Source organism: Galleria mellonella, unplaced genomic scaffold (assembly GCF_026898425.1).
Source record: "Galleria mellonella isolate WM207_F2 unplaced genomic scaffold, CSIRO_AGI_GalMel_v1 utg158, whole genome shotgun sequence".
Lineage (NCBI taxonomy): Eukaryota > Metazoa > Arthropoda > Insecta > Lepidoptera > Pyralidae > Galleria > Galleria mellonella.
The window spans coordinates 26,856-51,520 of record NW_026442003.1 but is presented as its reverse complement, the minus strand read 5'-3'; the positions used below and the strand labels follow the sequence as shown (position 1 = coordinate 51,520).

At 35.9% G+C, this 24,665-nt stretch overlaps 2 protein-coding genes across 2 annotated transcripts in view; one reads left to right on the top strand and one right to left on the bottom strand.

Moving 5' to 3' along the window:
- Positions 1 to 13,374, bottom strand: part of LOC113520912 (uncharacterized) — a 62,991-nt gene extending 49,617 nt beyond the window's left edge. Inside the window, exon 1 of the mRNA XM_026906335.3 lies at positions 13,166 to 13,374. The gene's annotated coding sequence lies outside the window, so the exon portion shown is untranslated. The remainder of the gene's footprint in view (positions 1 to 13,165) is intronic.
- Positions 1 to 24,665, top strand: part of LOC116413324 (uncharacterized) — a gene marked incomplete at its 3' end in the record, with an annotated part of 103,090 nt that overhangs the window by 52,575 nt on the left and 25,850 nt on the right.

Genomic DNA, 24,665 nt, shown 5'->3' with positions numbered 1-24,665 from the left:
TTTAGCACAAAAACAATACCCTTTAAATATCGATCGTCAGTAACTGTGGCTGACTTACCTATATTCTAGCAAGCAGGACTGCCAGATGTGAAGGGGAAATCCCCAATAAATTGTTGCATGTGACTGATGATGTGAGCATGTTCGTTTCATAATAAAAATGTTGCCAGGTAACCAAAAAGTCGTATGTTTTTGTGCGAATTACGATCATAATCTTTACGATCGTACATTAAAAAATAGACAAATAATAGTATGAGTACGATTTAAATCGTATATCTGTCAACCCTGCTAGCAAGACAGCGACAAAATCACGTTGCATAACAATGTAGCCCAAGCTTATATCTTATGAAATATACGGAAGAGATACGGACTTAGAAAAAACAGAAATGTTGTTCTTTGTGGAAGTCATTGATGAAATTCTATGTATTTTAGCCCGCAAACTTTCTTCAAACAAAAACAGCGCCATCTAGTATCGAGTTCTGTAATTATCTCTTTGTTTATGGATTTGAAGTAAGACCGCCACGCATGCAATACATTATGACTGGGGATTCCCCTATTCGTCGACGCTGAATATGAGGCGACGACAATCACTGTCAAACGTGTTTACTATTACTCTGACTCTGGTAACGTGACTTCCTGGTAACGTGTTAGGTAGGAAAAGCAGTAAAAAAGTGCATATTAAGGGAGCAGATTTGAAATAATATTTATACTTAACAAGAAATAATTAAAGGTAAGTGGATTTTTGAATGATACAATTATATCATGATCACTTAACAATTTTAACTTAAAATTAGATGTATTATTACAAGCTTTTATTTAGCTTGCGTTATGTAAATAAAAGTATGTAGGTATGTTCGTATGTTGATGCAATTATCCTCAATCCTCAACCGACTGGGATAAAATTTTCCATACACGTTTATTTTGGATGATAGTGCATAGTTAGCTGAGAGTCGTCATTGGATAATAATGGTGGATAGCCTAAGATGTGTACTAGATATTTATTTTTAACATAATATGCGTAAGTACCTAATCGAATTAAAGAAGTTGCTGAGAAAAATACAGAACAATACGATAATAAACTAGCGTCTGCGTTTAATCCTCCGAGGAGATGTAATTTTACAAAGGTTTTTTGTATTTATTTTATTATTTTTTTAATAAATTTATTGTAAATAACAAGAAATAATCATTGTAAAAAAATAGGCACTCTATTGTTGAATTTTCGTCAGACCAACTAATCATCGTTCATTTTTTTAGGTTCAATGGGGAGACCTAAAGATTTACGCATATGGGAGCACTACCGTACTTTACCAAACAAGTCTGTTTCTTGCAAGCTTTGTAATAAGGTCTACAAATTCAGTAATGCTGCCAAAATGCTTCAACATCTTATCACTTGTCCAAAATCTCCAGAAACATTAAAAGACTCTATGAAACTTATAAAAGATAGCTCGTCCAAAACCAAAATGTCTGGACTGTCAGAGATAGAGACAAATGATTCTTTTATAAGCCCCTCGTCGTCTGCTAACACTACAATAAATGCTGAGTTTCAAGACACCGATGATCATATAAAAACAGAATTAGCGAGAGCTATATTTGTAACAGGGACGCCATTATCGATGGTGCAACATCCTTTATGGATACAATTTTTCGAAAAATTGCAACCAAAATTTAAAATACCTTCACGTAAAGCTTTAGCGACAAAATACTTAGATAAAATATATAGAGAAATGCGTTTTGAGTTAAATGAGGAACTAAATGCTTGTAGTTACTTACACCTTCAGTGCGATGGCTGGTCTAATTTAAGAAATGAAGGAATAATAAACTTTCTTATATCAAAACCTCAACCTGCATACGTTAAAAGTTTGAATACAGAAAGTAATCCTCACACTAGTGAATACCTTAGCCAAGAAGTTGAAAAAGTAATGAAAGTGTATGGAGCAAATAAGTTTCTTGTACTTATTGGCGATAACGCTAGAAATATACAAAAGGCATTCGAATTAACAAAACTCAAATATCCACATGTTGTTCCTCTCGGTTGCTGTGCACATATCCTTAACTTGTTGTGCCAAGATATTGTAAAGATACAAGAAGTAACTGTGTTTATTATGCAAGCCATAAATATAATAAAAACTGTTAAAAGGAGTCAACGATTAAGTTCCTTGTTGATAAAATCAAGGCAGGGTGAAGATTCTACACAAACACTAAAATTGCCTTGTGCTACAAGATGGGGAAGTCATGTTACTTCGTTAAAAAGTTTGAAAGCAAATAAGATAGCTTTGCAAATATTAACAGTTAGAGAAGATGTGGTAATTTCAAGAGATATTAAAGATTTAATTCTAAGTGATGATTTCTGGACGAAGACAGGGGAATGTATAAGTATTTTGGAACCAGTCACTGAAAGCATATTTTACTTAGAGAGCGACCAGAATCGTTTGCATCGCACATACATTACATTTAGAGATGTACAAGCTAAGATACGTTTTGCATTAAATGAGATTTCGACATTGAGCGAAGAAAGCAAACAGCAGATTCTAACATCAGTATCTTCAAGATGCAATATGGCAATGAGGCCAATACATTTTGCAGCATATATTCTAGACCCCAGGACTCTAGGAGTCGAACTTACTCAAGAGGAAGAACTTAAGGGTATGGAGTTTATCTACAATTTAAGCCAACACTTAAGTTTGTCAAATGTAATGGCAGATTTGGCGTGTTATAAAGCTAAAGAAAACTTTTGGGCCAGAGGATTTGTATGGAGCTCATTAGATAGCATTGAGCCCCTAATATGGTGGAAAGGTATTTGTGGTTCCACTGAGTTAAGCAAAGTAGCGATTCGTATTCTATCAGCTCCCTGTACTTCGGCAGCCACTGAGCGTTCCTTTAGTATCCAAGGCTACATACATAATAACAAAAGAAATCGACTTACAACTGAAAGAACTGAAAAAATTTCATTCATTTGTTATAACTGGAATCTTAAACATAAAGCTGAATGCGAGGACATTCAGTTTAATGAAGAAAATACCTTAGAAGCTTTCATTGAGCAAGTAAATGAACATAACAGTTTAGACGAAATAGAGCCTATCGAACCTATACAATTCATCGCTTGTAATAACTCTGAATCTGACAGTGATTGACTGTAGTTTTACATTTTACTTTCATCTCTTTCTTAATAAACTCAAAATCAAATTAAAAGTTTTTTATTCTGTAGGCTGCATAATAATATTGTCTATGTCCAGTATAGTGGACGTCTTGCGGCTGAGATGACGATGATGAAGTACAAAATCATAAACACCCAAAAATTTGGGTGTTTATGGGGTTTAAACCCAATAAACCCAAAACACCCGGTTTTTACCCACCAGACTTTAAACCCACCCAGGTGGATTGCCCATCTCTAGAGACAGGCCTTACAGATATGTATGTATGTATGTAAATATTGCAAATAAATTATTGACTTGACTATGTTTATTACCTTGTAACTCCGTCATTTATGAACTGAATTTGTAATTTATTTATTTATTTAACTCTTTATTGTACCAGAAACAAAACTTCACAATGACAATTGAATAATTCAAGTGAAATACAGTAACATAAATACAGATTGAAATATACACATAATGGTACATTTTATTATTTTTTTATCGAAAAGGATATTTTATTTATTTGATTTTATTTAAACTTTAATGCACAGTGAAACTATGTACGTAAGGCGGACTTAACACCGGCCGGTGTTCTCTACCAGTCGAGCATTGGGCGAACAGAGAAATAAGTAGGCGGTGCATTACTGAATAGAGGAAATATAAAAAGTAATACTTTAGGGAAAGTAGATAAAGTTTTGTTTGAGAAATCAGTTCAGGGTACGATAGGACTGATATACCTGAAGAAGGTAAAAGCCCTTAAAATAATAATAATAAAAAAGTAATACTTATATTAATATATTATAAATATAGAATTAGATTAATATAAATATATAGGTAATATATTATATTAAAACAATAAATGTATATATACATGTTTATTTATTACAAATTATTGTAATCTCTCAAAATATTTAATTTATATTTTTTCTAAATCTATACACCGCCATTTACTCTCTCTGTCTATCGTAAAGGTTGATTGGTAGAGAATGCCATCAGGCATTTGTTTATTCGGCCCTACAGGGCGGACATATTTTAATAAATAAATGAATAAATAAATATTACTATAACAAACGATTAACTGTGTTAAAAGAGCAAATGAAACAATCTATATGTGTACCTTCAGATTGGTCCCATAAATATTCTACCAGAATCGGTTCAGTAATTTAATTTTTAAATAAAAGTGACTAGTTTTCAAAATTATCAATTTGTTATCGTTAACATCTTTTTAATTTAACCTTTTTACGACCGTGACAAACACTGCCTAAATGAAGTTACAGTCGCACTTTTAATTCGATGCAGTAAACTGACATAAGCTAATGTCATCTTTAGGGGAGGCAAGGGATTGTAATGGGGTCAAATAGTCCAATTACTAGCAATATACCTGTCAGGTCGACCTCCACCACGTGGTTCCCTCTGGAAACCATCGTGGTTAATTCTAGTCGAATTCGTCAGGAACTAAAAACAAGACAAGAAAAAAACCTACCTTTTTCAATTATTTTATATATATATATATATATATATATATATATATATATATATATATATATATATATATATATATATATAATTCAGCAATAACCTGCAACACTGGAATTGTCAGTTTACTGCATCGAATTAAAAGTCCGACTACAGTAACAAATCGAACCGTTCAATCGGTCAATCGATTCTTGACTCGTACTACCATTGGACATCAGCAGACTAACTCATGGTCTGGTTATTCGTTTGTTTACATTCTCGTTAATTTCTATTGAAACGGATAATGCAACTCCCATAGCAACTTTGAAAAACCCAACCGCTGTTCTCGTGTACGGTGACAATGCTGAGTTGACAGGAGAGCGCTCCGTCGCATACTAATGGCCAAGTATCACTGTCAAGGTTACCTATAATATAATATCGGTATGGTGTATTATTTAATAGTAGCCATATGGTCCCGCCATACAATAGAGCAGCACCGTATCCCGCGGGTGTCGTAAGAGGCGACTAAGGGAGCTTATGGTGAAGGGATGAGCAGTAGCGTTTTAAAACATCACTGAAAGCCAAACTGCTGTCGTCAACCCGCCTACCAAGTAACTATGGGCATAACAATGTATAGTGTTTCACCCGTGATACCCCCCATGCGTTGCAATTCCTGAGGACTCAGATATTATTCCTCTGTACCGTGTAAATTCACTGCCATATCCTACCCTTCAAACCGAAACACAGCCATGCAAACACAACTGTTTCACGGTAGAAACACGAATGGAACAGAGGTGGCCAAGCAATCGACTTTTGTACAAAGTCTCCCTCTGGTAGATATTCGTGGCTATGATTTGATTTGACATAATTGATGTATTTTTTTTTGTAACCCAGTTTTAAATTATGTGACGGAACTGCCGTTAATCTTTGTGGAGCAAAAAACTGCCTGTTGCGAAGCAAACTCTACATCTGCATGCGTAGTTTTGCGTTTTAAATTTATCTAAATTTAAATCCACTGTGTCTATAAATCAATTCATGATTTATTATTATAGTGATACTAGCATTCCGTCCCGGCTTCGTACACGTAGATAGAAAGGTAAATGAATATTTTGTATTAATATTGAAGGCTTTACGATACGTTAGTTCATAAATTCCTTTACCTATAGAGAGCTCCATTATCCAGTATCTATATATTTTAGTTACAGTATCTATGCATATATTGGTCCAATAACAGATATATACTAGAGGGAGATTTTGTATAAAAGTCGTTTGCTTTGGCACCTCTATCCCACTCGTGTTTCTACCGTGAAGCAGTTGTGTTTACATGGCTGTGTTTCGGTTTGAAAGGTGGGATATGGCAGTGAATTTACAGGGTACAGAGAATGTATACAATTATTGTTAATATTAAAAAAAAAATACTGGAAATCCCTATAAAAATCACTATGTAGCCCAGAATATCAAAAATTGGCTATTCGAAGTAATATATATTATATATAAAATTATCTTTCTATCTATCCACGCGTGCGAAGCCGGGTCTGGTCGCTAGTATAATATGAAAGGGCAATAGCCGTGTTTGTGTCAAGTTTGCCCCGTTCCCAATCACGTATCAATATTTGCCAATTGCTGTTAGCAATTCAGGTAATACAAATAAAATTTATCGAACTAGGTAATAGAACGCCTTGGCCTCGATGGGGTGTTTATTAATTGTTGGCTAGATCTCTCTTTCCTTCAGTTTATTAATTTATTTATTACTACCATTTTGTTCGCTATTTTTAACTAAAGTAGGTAATATATAGATAGACAGATAGACACTCTTTATTGTTTCCTCCATAAGATTACAATAGTAAACTTATTATAAATACAAACAATTACAAGAAATGATCACAGTGAGAATACAATGGGCGGCCTTATCGCTAAGAGCGATCTCTTCCAAACAAGCTTTGGATAGAGAGGAGAAACTCTGTTAACTTTAAATATGGAGATATAACATATATACTTATAATTACTCCTCTCCATCCAAAAGTTGCCTGGAAGAGATCGCTCTTAGCGATAAGGTCGCCCATTGTATTCTCACTGTGATCATTTCTTGTAATTGTTTGTATCTATAATAAGTTTACTATTGTAATCTTATGTAGGAAACAATAAAGAGTATCTATCTGTCTGTCTATATAGCATAATATAATCGTCAAAAACTGTCAAGGTTATATATAACATAATACTGGTATTGTGCATTATATAATAGTGGCCATGTGGTCCCGGCATAGAATAGGCCACCCCTTCCTTTCCCGTGGATGTCGTAAGAGGCGACTAAAGGAGCGCGAGGGCACCAGCGTCCCTCTTAAAACATCTGTAAAGTCTGACTGCGGTTGCCAATTCGCCTGCCAGGCGTGGCAACTACTGGCAATACCTCCCAAAGGGGGGGCTTATGTTCAGCTGTGGACAGATAAAGGCTGATATGATGAAAATCTATATATATATACATATATTGGCCCAATTACAAATATATTAGATATGGGTTATTTTTTTTTTATTTAATAATATGTATTTGAATGTCATAGTAGGTGTAGTATATTATGTTCACGTACTGGCCACTAATAATTTTGTAAATACTGGCCAGTAACAATTTGTTCTATTTATTATTTTAAATAAATAAATTAGCTTGTATATCATGTACAGTATGTACAATAATTATCTGGTATATAAAATTGAAAAAAGGAATCCGGAGGAGGCGAAAAGAGGGGGAAAATTGTTTTTGAAAATTGGCTCAAAAATTCCACCGAAGCAAACCCCGTTGAAGTCTTTTGTGTCGGTCGAGCGGTAGTAAGTAGACGGACTGACAGATATCCGCTGCGGTGTTTTTTTTTTTTATATACCACGAAGATGGAAAACAAGCATACAGCCCGTCTGAAATGCTCACTGTAGCCTATGGACGCTAGCAACACTAGGGGTGTCACGTGCGCGTTGCCGACCCTGAAGAAACCTTAATATACAGGGCCATAGCTAGACCCAAGTTTAAGGTAGGGCAAAAGTACTTTTTAGTGGAACAGTAGCCATAATTCTTGGAGCCTTTCATTTTAAAGTAGGACATTGCCCTCACCCCTCTCCTCCTAGCTATGGCCATGTTAATATTTACCTTTTTAAATAACCCCATACTGTAGTCTCTAGCGAAAACCTGGGCAGGGAGCTCATTCTATAGCTGGAGCGTTCGCGGGTGATAATTCCTTTGAAGCCGCTCTCTCTGTACGGTTGTTTGTTTTTACAGTATTGATGGTCGGTCATGAACAGGTTGTGTTCGTAACCTTTGCAATATCTGTTAATGGCGTCCGAGCCGATAAATGTGTCAGTTTTTTATCTTGTATATTTAATTCTGCTACTATTTTTGCTATCCTTACTAGGGAGGGATAATATGGATACCGATCCGGTATCTATATATTGGGTTTCTTTGGACATTGATGATTGGAGAAAGGTCATCACCCATTTCGATATCGCTCATATCGGTCGGATATGTATTATATTTTTATACAATAGATATTGTTTTTTAAATAACAGTATATATATATATATATATATATATATATATATATATATATATATATATATATATATATATATATATATATATATATATATATATATATATATATATATATATATTACGATTAAATATAATGTAATTAATTTAATTTGGTCTAATTTCTTTGTTTAAAAATTCTCACAATATTGTACACCGCTCTACCCGCTGACATTGATGCTCCTTTCCACTTTGGGTGTTGCTGGATGAGAACTCTATTAGAGTTAAGCTCACCTCTGTACATTTGATTAGCTCTGTCATATTTTTATAAATAATTAGTGTGTACAATAAAGAATTATATAAAATAAATAAATTTAAAAAAGAAATACATAAAGCCAAGTACAATTTTTCCTTTTGACTTCCTTTTATTTTTATTATTAATGCCATCATGATTTACAGTTTTTGTGTCTGTTTGTCACTGTCAAGCCAACAATCTGGTGTCATTAGCGAGGATTATATTTGTATGCGAGTATAAACATCGGTAACTAATGAAGTAATGGATGGTGAACGATTTATCACGACGTGTCTACTCGGAATGTATTCGATTGTATGTATGTTGCAGTCAAGAGTACTACTGACTAGCAGAGTCAGTCAACAGTAGTTTTGACCGTATGCTTTAAGTCAATAATATGTTTGGCTAAAATAGCAGTTGAAAGTACTTTTGTCCAATGGAGCTGGTCAAAAGTACTAAGTGATTCCGTCAAAAGGGTTTTTTTTAAATGGATGATAATGGAATGGTAACTCCACCCGCGCAGGGGGAAAGGGATTGTTAGTAATAGAGACCGAGAATCCCATTACTAGCAATATACCCAACCAGGTCGACCTCCTCGCGGTTCCTCCTGGAAACTATCATGGTTAATTCCTGATGAATTCATCATGATGGACTAACTGGCCTGTTTTCATTCTCATCTATCACCCTTCATTGGTGCTCCGCCAGCATAACCCGTTAGCGCAGGCGGGGTTACCATTCCAGTTACACCCATCAAAAAAAAACCCCACCCGCGCTACCGGCGGGGCACCAGTGAAGGATGATAGGTGAGGATGAAGCAGATCAGTTAGCCCATCGTGACGAATTCAACAAGAATTGTTCACGATGGTTTCCAGGGGGAACCACGTGGAGGTCGACCTAATAAGGGTATATTGCTAGCAATGGGGCTGACAAACTATTGCTAACAATCCTTTTCCCCCCAGCTAACATGGGTAGTTAGAATTTTCAAAAAGTATCTAATACATAGTCTGTGGGCAAGGCCTATGTCCAGCAGTGGACGCATAATGGCTGAAATGATGTTGATGATGAAGACATAGTGTAAGATACTCACTGGTAATGTGGCTTTTTATAAATGGAAAAGTTCTTAAAATTAAGCGTACGAATGATTTTTACGCAATACGGCGCAAACGAATTGTTTCGCTGTCGACTAGGGTGCGTGTTAGCTCAAACAGTGTTCTGAACACAATTGCCGGTAAAATGGATGCCATTGCTGGCAATGGGGCTGTCAAACTCCATTGCTAACAATCCTTTTCCCCCTGGTCAAAAGTGGTTTTGACTGGTTGTATCAGTCAACACTCTTAAAAATTTAAATTTACTTAAATTAGGTTAGTTTAGTATGTTTTCTTTGTATTGATTGTAATGCCAAATTTTTTCGTAATAAACGATTTCACATTAAATAAATACCTTTTTTTTTTCATCTAACAAGTTAATAGTGTTTTTGACTTATGCTTTATTGTGATTAAACTACTTTTGACGAAGGGCGTCAGTCAAGAGTACTTTTAACCAGAGGGAGACTTTGTACAAAAGTCGATTGCTTGGGTACCTCTGTCGCATTCGTGTTTCTACCGTGAAGTATTTACATAGCTGTGTTTCGGTTTGAAGGGTGGGGATATGGCGTGAATTTACACGGTACAGAGGAATAACACCTGAGTCCTCAGGAATGGCAACGCATAGGGGGTTTCGTAGGCGAAACAGTATACTCTGTTATGTCCACGGTACTGCTCATATCTATAGGCGACTGTTACCACTTTCCATCAGGTGGGCCATCAGCTTGTTTACCATTCTAAGTTGTATAAAAAAAAAAACCTTAAATTTGCAATCAGAAGTACTAATAACCAATAATTTTTAGTCAAAACCACTTTTGATCAACCTGTTCAGTTAAAAGTACTTTTGACTGATTTTGCTAGTCAATAGTACTTTTGACTGGTTAAGAGATTTGACTGCAACATACATACGTAATTTGATCGAGCGTCATGTTTCATTCATGCTTTTTGAATTCGTCCTTGTTTGTCGATTTTTTTTTATTTATTTTTTAAGTTACTTCCAAATACGAGCTAAATTTGTCTGATTTTTTTTGTTGCCTGGATTTTTTTTATATACCACTGAGGTGGCAAACAAGCATACGGCCCACCTGATGGTAAGCGGTTACCGTAGCCTATGAACGCCTGCAATACCAGAGGTATTATGCACGCGTTGCCGACCCTGAAGAAACAAAAAAAAGAAGAAAAAACCTCTTTACCCCCCTTTTCGTAATTATGTGGATGAGTTAAGATTAGAGTTTCTCCATACATCGTCATCATCATCATCATCATATCAGCTTTTAACTGTCCACTGCTGAACATATACCTCTAGGGGGTTTTGCCAGAAGTTGCCACGCTTGGCAGGCGGATTGGCAACCGCAGTTAAGCTTTAGGGGTGTTTTAAGAGAGACACTGCTGCTCATCCCTCATCCTCGCCTAGTCGCTTCTTACAACACTCCCAGGAATGGAACGCGTGGTCCTATCTATGCCGAGACCACACAGGAAATGCTTACAAATGCTTCCCTAAAAGTAGGTAAACTTTTTATTCATGTGTGCGTAAAACGGGATACGCTGACGGAGTACCATTGAAGGGTGACAGATGAGAATGAAAACAGGCCAGTTAGCCCATCATGATGAATTCATCAGGAATTAACCATGATAGTTTCCAGGGGAAACCGCGTGGAGGTCGACCTGGTTGGGTATATTGCTAGCAATGGGATTATTAGTCTCCATTACTAACAATCCCTTCCCCTCCGCGCAAATCTGGTTACCAGTATGTACAGTTAATACTAAATATGTGGGAGAAATTTATAATATTATAATAAATTAAAAAATAAAAACGATACGAATTTCTTACGAAACATTTGAAAAGACAACATAAACACTACTCAATGATTAGTAATGATGCTCATCATTACTGAATTGATTTATATCTGAGTGTAGACATAAAATGTGTTTTGATTTATAAATCAATAAAAATGGCCGCCATTTTAATTAATACATGTATATTAATTTATAAGCAACCCGCGCATATGTATATTTATATCAGAAAAGTGTAGTTCGAAATTCAAATTAAAAAAATCGTTCTAATTTCCGGGTTCGATCGCGGCGTCGACTTGTAAAGGCATATTGCTAGCAATGGGACGGCTAGTCCGCATTACCAATAATCCCTCTCCATTGTTCAGTGGTTATGTCCCGGTCAGGCGAACGATGTCGCTGGTAAAAACAAGTATTAATATATTTAAAGACATTGAAATGGATAGATAGATTAAAAAAAAAAACAAAACTTGTCGCAAATTCTTAGAATTGTAGAATCGTCAAGCTGGCGATTTCTTGATAAACTTTATTGAACAGGTATTATTTGACATCTCTATCAAAAAAAAAAGACAAAAATAGGTATTTTTTTATGTCGATTTGTGATTTTACTTTTATATTAACTTTACATAATTATATTTATGTCTGTTTTACATTACCGTATCAAATATTTTTCTGAAATTATGTATTTTTTTTTTGCAATAGTTTTAATTTTTTATGCCCTTTGGCAAGCTCATTCCACAGCGTGCGCGTTAATGGATGGAGAGTCCTCTAAAATCGCATATATCATTTTAGGAATACCAGGTTCTAGCATGTAAATATAAATTCTTTCGAAACCAATTGAGGTACTGTATACATAAATTGACTTTTTGAAAAAAGAATTCTAATTTAATTTGTTTTTAAACCGTAGAGTCCAGACATCCAGCTAACTAGTGACGTCGACTAAGGTTTTTAATTAGTATTAAGTCTATATTTGTAATGTACTTTTTTGGTTGATAGCTTCTGGCCGAATTATAATAAATAAAAAAAAAAAAAATACTACGACTTACTTTGCTTCATCGTTTCTTATACGAACACCCAAGTAGTGGAATTCTCTTCCTACATTTGTTTCCTGATCTCTTTAACATGGGCTTTTTTAAAATTAGAGTCAATAAGCGTTATTTGTGTTTACGCATAACACCTTAGACCTTAGCGTCATTTAAAAACAAATGAAATTGTAGTCAAAGGCGTTCAAAATTGATATAAAAAAAATGTTCATTTTATAAAAATAAAATAAAAAAAAAAAACAGTTGCATTGCAACTGATTTTTTAATAATTTTTTTCTAATGCTAATTTCATGCTTTTATCTTATTTATGATCTGATACTGACTGGTAGTTTAAATTCTTTCTTGTTTCTTTAACTTTTTTTTTTTAATAAAACTATGTATAAGTGTACATGATAGTCACACATGTTTATTTTATGTATTAGGTGTGGTAATATTATTTTTATCGTAAATATCGTTATGTATTGTGGTGTTAATTCATTTGTATCTTAAAATATTGTCAATATTTTAACCTTGTTTCAAGTATACGTTTTGTCATTGTTTATTCATATAAATATGTCACATTGATTGACTGTTTTGTTTGTGTATTATTATTAAAACTGCCGCCATTTTCTCCTTTGTTTAAGTATTGTTTTGTAATCATGTAAAACACTCCAGCTTTTCTATAATATTATTTTTAGTTAATTTAATTTTTTTTTTTTCTAGTAAAAACAAGTCGAAACGTTGATTGTAATTTTATTTTCCTATTATTAAATAATTCTAGTTAAAACTCTATGAATTATTATTAAAAAGGTAAGATTATTTCCTTTAAAGAAACCTAATTACAAACGCAGGTATCAAAATGTTTGCACACACTTACTTACATTTTAAATTTCGCATACAATAAAAAAAAAAAACACTTGATTCACAATAAGTACACAACACTATTGATATAATAATGACCGCACAAAAACTTATCCGAACACTGGCTGATTGAACTTTAAAAAAATAACATCGAAAAAATAAACGTTCGAAATTTAAACGACGCGCGCGCTCGTTCCCCGCTCGTAAGACCGACTGTCTGCGCGCGCAGGTTGTATTTGACTTTATGAAATAGATCAATGGTGGACGGCTTTATGCTGTGTGTGTGTGCGTAATTCTTTTTTTAATTTTCCTTTTCCGCTCCATTTTTTTTTTCTTATCTGATTGTAAAAACGTAAAGCTGTTTTCTATGGAAAGTACAAAAGCGGATGTTGATATCGTTTACGTGTTAAAGAAAATATGGAATCTTGACCTGAAGAGAAGTTTCTATTTTTTTTTTTATTTATTTGTCGACAAAATACACTTATACAATATATTATTCCGCCAAATTGCATGACAGTTTGTTGTGTCGTTAATTGTCCACTGCTGAACATAGCCTCCCCATAAGGTAGGGTTTTTTTTGATGGGTGAAAATGGTATGGTAACCACCGCTGCGCTAACGGGGTACCCTGGCGGAGCACCAGTGAAGGATGACCGATGAGAATGAAAACAGGCCAGTTAGCCCATCATGATGAATTCATCAGGAATTAACCATGATAGTTTCCAGGGGGAACCGCGAGTAGGTCGACCTGGTTGGGTATATTGCTAGCAATGGGATTCTCAGTCTCTAATACTAACAATCCCTTTCCCTCTAAGGTAGGGTTTGGCAGTAATTGCCACGCTTGGCAGGCGGGTTGACAACTGCATTTAGGTTTTAGGTGATGCTTTTAAACGTTGATGTACGAGGGGGAAAGGGATTGTTAGTAATGGGGTCCAACAGCCACATTACTAGCAATATGCCCTGTCAGGTCGACCTCCACGTGGTCCCCCCTGGAAACCATCGCGGCCATTCTGGTTGAATTCGTCAGGATGGGCTAACTAACCGGCTTTTATCCTCATCAGTCATCTATCACTGGTGCCCCACCAGTGTATACCGATAGCGCAGACGGGGTTACCATACCATTGTCCATCATCCATTAAAAAAACGCTGATGTCCATTCCTCAATTATTAAGTTCCCTTAATCGCCTCTTACGACGCCCACGGGAAAGAAGAAGGTGGCTTATTCTATGCCGGGGCCACACGGCACTTTTTGTACGTAAAGCCGAGTGTTACAGTTAGCTTGTACGTTACTCACAGTCTAACTAGGTATTCGTCACAATTCTGTACAATTTGAAGTGATAAAGGACTATTGACTATTTGTATTTCGGCGTACGTTTGATGTGTGGTTTAAGGTATAAAACGTAGCAGAATTTAGGTAAACTATAATAAATTAGCTAATATTAAATTATTAACTAAATTATTAACTAATATTAAATTAGCTGTTCGTCTACGATCTGGTCATTATCCATCAAAAAAATTTGCACATATGATGGGGAAGTCCTTGTCACCCCATTGTCAAACTTGTAATACCATCGATGATGTGCATCATATTCTATTAGAGTGTCGTATTAACACGAAGGAAAGAGAAGAATTCATGCGCCACTTTAACTTAAATAAATTGAATGTTGGTCTTATTCAAACTATGTTAGCTGAACTTAAACCAGAAATTTTTGAATATCTGTGTAAATTATTGATGCCCATTAATTCTTCTCTTTCCGCGTCTAGGAAAGGTAGATAAAGTTTTGTTGAAGAAATCAGTTCAGGGTACAATAGGACTGATATACCTGAAGAAGGTAAAAGCCCTTAAAATATAAAAAAAAAAAGAATTTAGGTATCGGTTATAAATGTTACTAAATGTATAACGCATTGGGGGGAAAGGGATTGTTAGTAATGGAGACTGAGAATCCCATTACTAGCAATATACCCAATATATACTGTTAAAATGAGTTCGTGTTCTTGTTACATTATGGCACCTTAATGGCTTTACTAATTACTATGTAATCTGGTATATATGTACTAGATGACATAGAAAAAGACATAGCCTACTTTTTATCCCGGTTAGTAAATATATTGTGGTCATGACGACGCCGTCGTCGTCATCATCATCATCATCATCATCATCATCATCATCATATATCAGCCCTTTACTGTCCACTGCTGAACATAAGCCTTCCCCAGAAGAGGAGTTTTGCCAGTAATTGTCACGCTTGGCAAGCGGGTTGGCAACCGCAGTTAGTCTTTTAGTGATGTTTTAAGAGGGCCGCTGCTGCCCATCCCTTGCTCTCCCTTAGTTGGCTCTTACGACACCCACGGGAAAGGATAGGGTGGCCTATTCTATGCCGGGACAGATACAGTAACGCAATCAAGCCTAAAAGCTAGTATAAGAAATAAAAGAACACTTGTATAAGTACAATAAAGTATTATTATTACTATTCTAATATTTATTTATTTATTCTATGACGATTGAAGCCGCCATTTTTGTAAAGCGATATTTCTCCCACTTGTTTCGGAACGAAATCTGTAGACACAAATCTGCGTTCTAAATTTAAATAGTTATGTGTCTATGGAACATCCCGTTTTTTTATTATGTCTTCTTATATTACGATGGAAGTCGTTGTTTTTTTTTTTTTGCGAATAAAGTATTAAATTGTATATAAAAAATAGTGGTCCTTTTTAATTCACTTTCTCATTTGCACCCTATTACTACGCCTGTATTATATCTCGGTCGCACACTTTGTTTATATTCATAATTTTTTTCACTCTTTACAAAACCTGTCATTTGTCACATTTTAATTGCATTTAACAATTTTAAATTTCACATTCATTGCAAACCTAATCTAAATATAAATTTAATTTTATTTGAGTCAGCCTACAAATAATAATAATGTTTATTTATTTATTTATCTCACAACTTTTTTTAGTACAATGAAACATTTAAAATAATACCATAGATACAACAATGTTGTAGAGAACTGGTGCCTGAACAGGGTCCAATCCAAAGAATCCGTATCACAAGGTTCCAGGACCGGGGGGAATGGGATTGTTAGTAATGGAGACTGAGAATCCCATTGCAAGCAATATAGCCAACCAGGTCGACCTCCTCGCGGTTCCCCCTGGAAACTATCATGGTTAATTCCTGATGAATTCATCATGATGGGCTAACTGGCCTGTTTTCATTCTCATTTATCACCCACTGGTGCTCCGCCAGCGCATCCCGTTAGCGCAGGCGGGATTACCATACCATTTTTACCCATCAAAAAAAAAAGGCACCAAGACCCTCCCTGACATGAAACATTTTATGGTAATGCATACAAACAGAGAACATAAAAGTTGTTAGGCGTAGCAGATACAATACGAGTACATGAAAATATATATTCATTCAATTAATTTACAGTTTAACGATACATTTAGGCGGTCGCGAATTCTTATGACTTACACTATACAACTGTCTCTCAGTGGACACGTGAATGTGTCTAGGTTTCCGCCAATGACTACGCTTCCAAGTACCGACATCGGTTTGATGATAGCGGTAGGGCCCATAAAACCCCGCAGTGTGTCAGTGTTTCCTATGGTTAATCATTGCGTTACCTATTTTGATCTATCACTCTATCTAGTGCAGTGTTTCTCAACCTTTTTTGTGCCATGCCCCACTTGTACATTTCTAAAAATTTTATGCCCCCATACATAATTTTTCCTGACAATGTTTACTTGACGACTCTAGTCACCCAGTTGATATTTTGGTAACGTCAAACGAAATTAATTATACCTAATAAATATTTACAGCATTTTTTTTTTATTTTCTTTTTTTTTTTTGTTAAATTTGGCACCGATATCTACTCGTAGCATTGCATTTAAATGGCTCGGAGCAAGAGGGTTAAAATCGCTTCTAGTCCATTTTATAATTGCCCCCGCCCCCCTGCCTTAACTATCAAATTGCCACCCTGTGGGGCCTGCGCCCCACGTTGGGAAACACCGATCTAGTGAGTAATTTTCCTTTTAATTTTTTTTTTTTTTATAATATTAATAGGAAAGCAGGAGTCAGTAGTGATACATTTATACGAATTTAACAGTTTGATTTATGCTTTTATTTTTTTTTATGCAACTTAAAATGGCAAACAAGCTGACGGCCCACCTGATGGAAAGTGGTAACCGTCGCCTATAGAGGAATAACACCGGAGTCCTCAGGAATGGCGTGGGGCGTATCACTGGCGAAACAGTATACTCTGTTATGTCCATGGTACTGCTCATGTCTATAGACGACGGTAACCACTTTCCATCAGGTGGGCCGTCAGATTTTTTGCCATTCTAAATTTAATAAAAAAGTATATTAATTTGTGTATGTTTGTTGTATTACCATTATTTTTTTTCTGTACCTGTGTGTGTGTGAATGTGAGAAAGACTCTGTTTTCCGCGCTTAGCCTCTCATTTGGGCCGTTGTGCGAAACTTTTCTGTACCTTTCCTGCACTAGATTACCCGCCAATTAATTATTCTCTGTACTTTACTGGGTTGGCTGCAAGAGATCTCTTTTAGAGACAAGCCCTCCCTCGCTAACAAGTTGTTATACTAACCGCTGTATCTATTGTTCAAGTGTAATAAAGAATATACATTAATTATTAATAAGTCATGTTTAAATTTTCCATTTACTTGTTTAAATACAATATACAATGCTGTACATCATCAGAACCATCATGGAAGCCACGTATGTTTGTACAGCTTGTGTTGATGATTAATTTTGCTGTTGACTCGTCACTGTACGGTTGACACGATGACATATTTGGACTCACATCAAAAAAGAAGGAAGCAGTCTCTTCGTTGTATTTTTCCATAACTAACAAATGGTAGACTCTACCTACACATACTATATGACATTTGCATATAGTATTCTATGTCAGCCATTAACTGCCCAATGCTGAACATAGCCTTCCCATAAGGAAGGTTTTGCCACTAGTTGCCACGTTTGGTAGGTGGGTTGGTAACTGCAATTTGTTGGGGGGAAAGGGATTGTTAGTAATGGAGACTGAGAATCCCATTGCTAGCAATGTACCCAACCAAGTCGACCACCTCGCGAATTCCCCTGGAAACTATCATGGTTAATTCCTGATGATCATTATGATGGGCTAACTGGCCTGTTTTCATTCTCATCTATCACCCTTCACTGATGCTCCGCCAGAGTAGCCCGTTAGCGCAGGCGGGGTTACCATACCATTTTCACCCATAAAAAAACTGCATTTTGGTGATGTTTTAAGAGGGACACTACTGCCCATCCCTGGTTCATTAAGTTCCCTTACTCGCCTGTTACGACATGTACAAGAAAGGAAAGGAAGGCCTATTCTATGTCAGGACCACACGGCATTTGCATGCTTTTTACTATAAATGGCTAAATAGGTTTAAGAAACTTTATTGAACATAAAACCACCGATACCTACCCTGATGCAGACGAAGTCGCTGCTAAAAGTTAACTAGTTTATGATTGATTCAATAATTACGTAACATAGTAACAAAAGGACAGCCAATATGGGAACTTTCTCTTCTGATTCGTAGTTTTTTATGCAACTTAGAATGAGAAACAAGCTGACTGAAAGTGGTAACCGTCGCCTATAGACATGAGCAGTACCATGGACATAACAGAGTATACTGTTTCGCCCATGATACCCCCCCCCATGCGTTGCCATTCCTGAGGACTCAGGTGTTATTCCTCCGTACCCAGTAAATTCACTCCATATCCCACCGTTCAAACCGAAACACAGCCATGCAAACACAACTGCTTGACGGTTGAAACACGAATGCGACAGAGGTGCCCAAGCAATCGACTTTTGTACAAAGTCTCCCTCTGGTAAACCCTGTAATTTCATTGCTATATACCACTTCTCTTAGCAATTGCTTAAGATGTAAATTAACTGGGCGTGTTCAATACTAATTATTAATTGAAATTTACGAATACATTATCAGTTATACGTGACTATTGCGCGTTACTTAACCATTACTGTGACGTATTTGATGTAATGATTGCGAAAGTATAGAAATAGATGTTGCTTATTATGTCTACTATTTATTGTACACCAGCTATTCGGACCGGCAAACATGGGTAGTTTTTGTTTAACGGATGATAATGGAATGGTAACCTCATCCGCGCTATCGGTATACACCGGCGGGGCACCAGTGAAGGATGATAGGTGAGGATGAAAGCAGGTCAGTTAGCCTTAGTTAGAATTGTTCACGATGGTTTCCAGGGGGAAACACATGGAGGTCGACCTAATAAGGCATATTGCTAGCAATGGGGCTGTCAAACTCCATTGCTAACAATCCCTCTCCCCCCAGCTAACATGGGTAGTTAGAATTTTCAAAAAGTAATACATAGTCTGTGGGCGAGGCCTGTGTCCAGCAGTGGACGGATAATGATGGATAATGATGGACGGATAAATGATGTTGATGATGAAGACATAGCGTAAGTTACTCGCTGATAATATGACTTTTTATAAATGGAAAAGTTCTTAAAATTAAGCGTACGGATGATTTTTACGCAATACGGCGCAAACGTATTGTAAACGTAACCGGCGAGCGTGTATGAAAAGATTGATGAATGTGGAAGAAGCGAAAGAGGTTTGTTTGAATCGAAGCATTTGGCGTTCCATTGTTTCTGCCTACCCTAATGGGAGACAGGCGTGACAGATATGTATGTATGTATGTATTGTTTCGCTATCGAGTAGGGTGCGTGTTAGCTCAAACAGTGTCCGGAAGACAATTGCTGACAAAATGTACTGTCCCATCCTAAAATATTAGGTGGGACAGGTTATCAATGCAAGAGCGTCACGACCGCTCATTTACTAACATAGGTTAAGTAAATTTGTTACTAACAGGATGGGCCTTATGTTGTCTGATAAATATAAATATATATATATATATATATATATATATATATATATATATATATATATATATATATATATTTATATATATATATATATATATATATATATATATATATATATATATATATATATATATATATTACTTACCAATCGTTGTCTTCGTCCGTTCAGGAATCTTCAGCTTCATATGTCTGCTCATCGTTCTGGTTTCATTTCTTATTCCTAATACTTCTTTCCTTATACTCTAAGCAAGCCAGCTTTTAAATACAAACCTGCGCACCTATTTCTTAGAAAGATCACTTTCCCTTTAGGCTTCTCCTGCTGGTTACTCTGTTTGAATCATAGATTATTATATGCTCTTCTATTGCAGTTGTTTTGTTTAATTGTTAAAAATACAAATCTTTCCTCTTAAAATAATTGTTGCTTAAATACTATTTATAATTCTCATCTTTGTGTTTAATATAGTATATCATATGTATATGTGTAAGTATATTTGTTATTTATATATATTTATTCGTTTTATATATGTAATTTTAGTATGTATGTATAGCAATAATTACTAGTACCACATTCGAGTATTCTGAAACTTCCCTACGGTTGACTAGGAGAGAATTCTTTAAGTGGTAAGTACACATGTACACATACATGTATGTACTAATGAATAAATAAGTAAATAAAATAATATTATAAATGTAAATGTACGTCTATAGCGACGGTTACCCTTTTCCATCAAGTGGGCCGTCAGCTTGTTTGTCATTCTAAGTTGCAAAAAAAAAATGACTAGTTTATTTATTGTTTCCCTCCTGTTTAAACCGTCCACGCGTACTACGAGTTGTGATTCTCTGTCTGTCTCGCTCTAACTGTCGCCTTTCTCTTACGCAAATTGTAAACAAAATACTTATAATTGACTAGTTTTTATTATGAGGACGACAACCGGAGGACTAAGGGGGGAAAGGGATTGTTAGTAATGGGGTCAAATAGCCCTGTTACTAGCAATACACCCTGTCAGGTCGACCTCCACGTGGTTCCCCTTGGAAACCATCGGATGGGCTAACTGACCTACTTGCATCTTCATCTGTCATCCCTCACTGGTGCCCCGCCGGTGTATACAAAACAAACTGTCAAACAACTGATATGGTGGAATCCCACTAACGGCCCACGTTTGGGCAAGGGACTCCCCACAAAATGAGGATATATGACCTATTCAAACCACGCCGTTGCAGGCTTGCTTGGTTTAGTTATTTATTTCCAGTTTTCCTCTAACTGTATTTAAATTATAAGCGTACTATCTTACGTATATAATAAAATTGTGTTTAGACGATATCTATACATAGGAGATCATCATCATCATCATCATCATCGTCGTCGTCGTCGTGATCATCATCATGTTTCTGTCATCGGTGATATTTGAGAATTTTTTTAATGTCTTAATAAGACTATAATAAGTTTTTATAAGACAGATAGAAAACCAAAATAAATTATTTTAGAGATTTGGTCTGTCTGTCTGTCCGTCCGTTTGTTTGTTTGTTTGTGCGTCATCGGGTAAAAATTACTGTACCGAATTGGATGTGGTTTTTCCAGTGTCCCTAAGTTAAAAACTGTATGATTTTATTTATTTAAACTTTGATACACAGTAAAATTGTATGTACTTACATTTGGCGGACTTAACACCGGACGGTAGGGGGGGGGAGGGATTGTTAGTAATGGAGACTCGGAATCTCATAGCTAGCAATATACCCAACAAGGTCGACCTTCTCGCGGTTCCCTCTGGAAACTATCATGGTTAATTCCTGATGAATTTATTATGATGAGCTAACTGGCCTGTTTTCATCCTCACCTATCATCCTTTACTGATGTCCCACCAGCGTATACCGATAGCGCGGGCGGGATTACCATTCCATTATCACTCATTAAAAAGAATCGGAATTCATTGATTTTTTTCCTAAAATCCACGCGTGCAAAGTAGCGGACAAAAAGTTACTCGATACATATGCTAAACATTAATCCAACACTCATTTGTCAAGTGTTCTCGTCCAATGCAAAAGAGATAGATGTATATATAGCTCGCGAATGTTGAAAAGAGACAGTAGGCCCGTGACGGGCGCATGGTCACATAGACCCGGTGGTCGCCCGTGACCGACCGGTCATCAATGATTCGATCATTAACTCGATCTTGTAACACTTAGTGATAGATGTCAACATTGAATTTGAATCGGTCGACTTGCAGGTGGTGGTACATCACTATTTAGAGAGAAGTGTGGACTGAAAGACGATGTAGTGACAAAAATCGAAAAAGGAATGTTGCGTTGGTTCGGCCATTTGGAGAGAATGGATGAAAGAAGAATTACGAAAGAGATTTATGGAGCAAGAATGAATGGAGATGTCGGTAGGGGCCGCCCTAGACGGACGTATGTCGACCAAATAGGCGACATGCTGAAGAAGGACCAAATTAAAAGTACCCGTAACCGGCGAGCGTGTATGAAAAGATTGATGAATGTGGGGGAAGCGAAAGTGGTTTGTTTGAATCGAAGCATTGGCGTTCCATTGTTTCTCCCTACCCTAATGAGACAGGCGTGACAGATATGTATGTATGTATGTATGTATATTGATTATTTTTAATGGGCGAAAATGGAATAGTAAAGTCGTCTGCACTATCGGTATGTACGGGTGAGGAGTGAGGGATGGTAGATGAGGATTAAAACAAGTCGGTTAGCCCATCGTGATAACGATACTTGGAATCCAGTACGATGGTTTCCAGAGGGGATCGCAAGGAGGTCGACCTGGTTGGGTATATTGCTAGCAATAGGTAGCTAATAATTACTCTTCATTATTAACAATACCCCTCTTAATTCCGGCAGTTGTAAACCAATTTGAAAAATTCTTTTTTTTTTTTATTTGAAAGGATATAAGTAGCATGGTCTATATTCAAGAAAAATTAATACGAAAGATTTTAACGAGACTAATAGATGCTAAAAGAAGATTTTTACAAACTATGTTTCTCTGTCTATCTGTCTGTATGTTTATTCCGGACGTTCTGTATTACACATAAAATACTGTGTCAATTTGAACGCAGTTCAAATTCACAGTTGTGTTCCTAAAGGTGTAATTTAAAATGTAGCCTAAGTTTCATTTTGATACGCCGTCTAGAAATGATCAAATCCATTGCTTCTAAAATCCATGCGTGCAAAGCAGGGATCTAAAAGCAAGTAAAGAGTAAATATCGCTATAAGGGGGGAAAGGGATTGTTAGTAATGAAGTTTGACAGCCCCATTGCTAGCTATGGGCCCTATTATGTCGACCTCCAAACGGTTTCCCCTGGAAACCATCGTAAACAATTCTTGTTAGATTCGTCACGGTGGGCTAACTGACCTGCTTCATCCTCGCCTATCATCCTTCACTGGTGCCCCGCCGGTGTATACCGAGAGCGTGGGAGGGATTACCATTCCATTATCACCCATTAAAAAAAATATCGCTATAAATGAAACCGTACCATGACAACACCATAATTGAGGCGGTCCTATATAGTACCTCGCTATAGATAGTAAAATGCCCCCGCGTTACCTGTAAGCTAACTGTCGATGATTCACAACTCTATCTGGTATCTACAAAGGAAATAAACGCTTCCCCCCACTTAGAATGATAAAGAGGATGCGTAGAAATGTCCCCCTTTTTTAATGGATGATAATGCAATGGTGTTAGGTGAGAATGAAAAGGCAGTTAGCCCATCGTAATGAATATACCAAGAATTCAGCACGATGGTTTCCAGGGAGATCATGTGAAGGTCGACCTGACAATTGCTAGCAATGGGACTGATAGTCCGTATTATAATAATAATATTTCTTTAATACAAATTACTAAGATCCATTTTTGTTAGTAACAATTGACTTAACTATGTTAGTAGAAAAAAAAATTCAATAATCATTTTATAGCCCCTATAATAATTTTGACCCACAATGAGAGCATCGGACTATCGTATTTATTACACAATTATTAATTACTAATAACATATTTTTTTTCTCTCTTTCGCATACCATAGTAACACAAAATGGTCAAAACTTAGTTTATTGCTTTATTCTTAAAAGAGCAAAATACTGATACTCTGTTGTGGCCAAAATCGAATAAGCTAACAATAAAATAAAAAATCAAATCAAATCATTTATTGCACGAATATGGGTACATACATTAGATGAAAATAATAATGACATGTCCATTATTCCACATTATACCATACCGGCGTGTACAATATAAAATTAAAGTAATAATAAAAATAATGTCAATAAATGTATAACAAAATGTAAAAAATTACAATAAAAATAATTAAATTGCACGTCTAATATTTATCAATGTAATAGTCATGTAAACGTATAGTAACACTTGGCTGTCAAATATTCTTTTGCTTTTTTCTTAAATACTATAATAATAATCTTAAATACTATAAAACTATAATAAAAATAAAAAAAAAAAACTAGACTAGTCTAAAACTCCTAATAATTTTCAGTGTCTATCAACATAGTCAGTCAAGATATTTATTTATTTATTTTTATTTCTTTAACACTTTATTGCACCAACATAACAGGATTTGTTGAACAATTTTCAATACGTGTAGTGTAGTA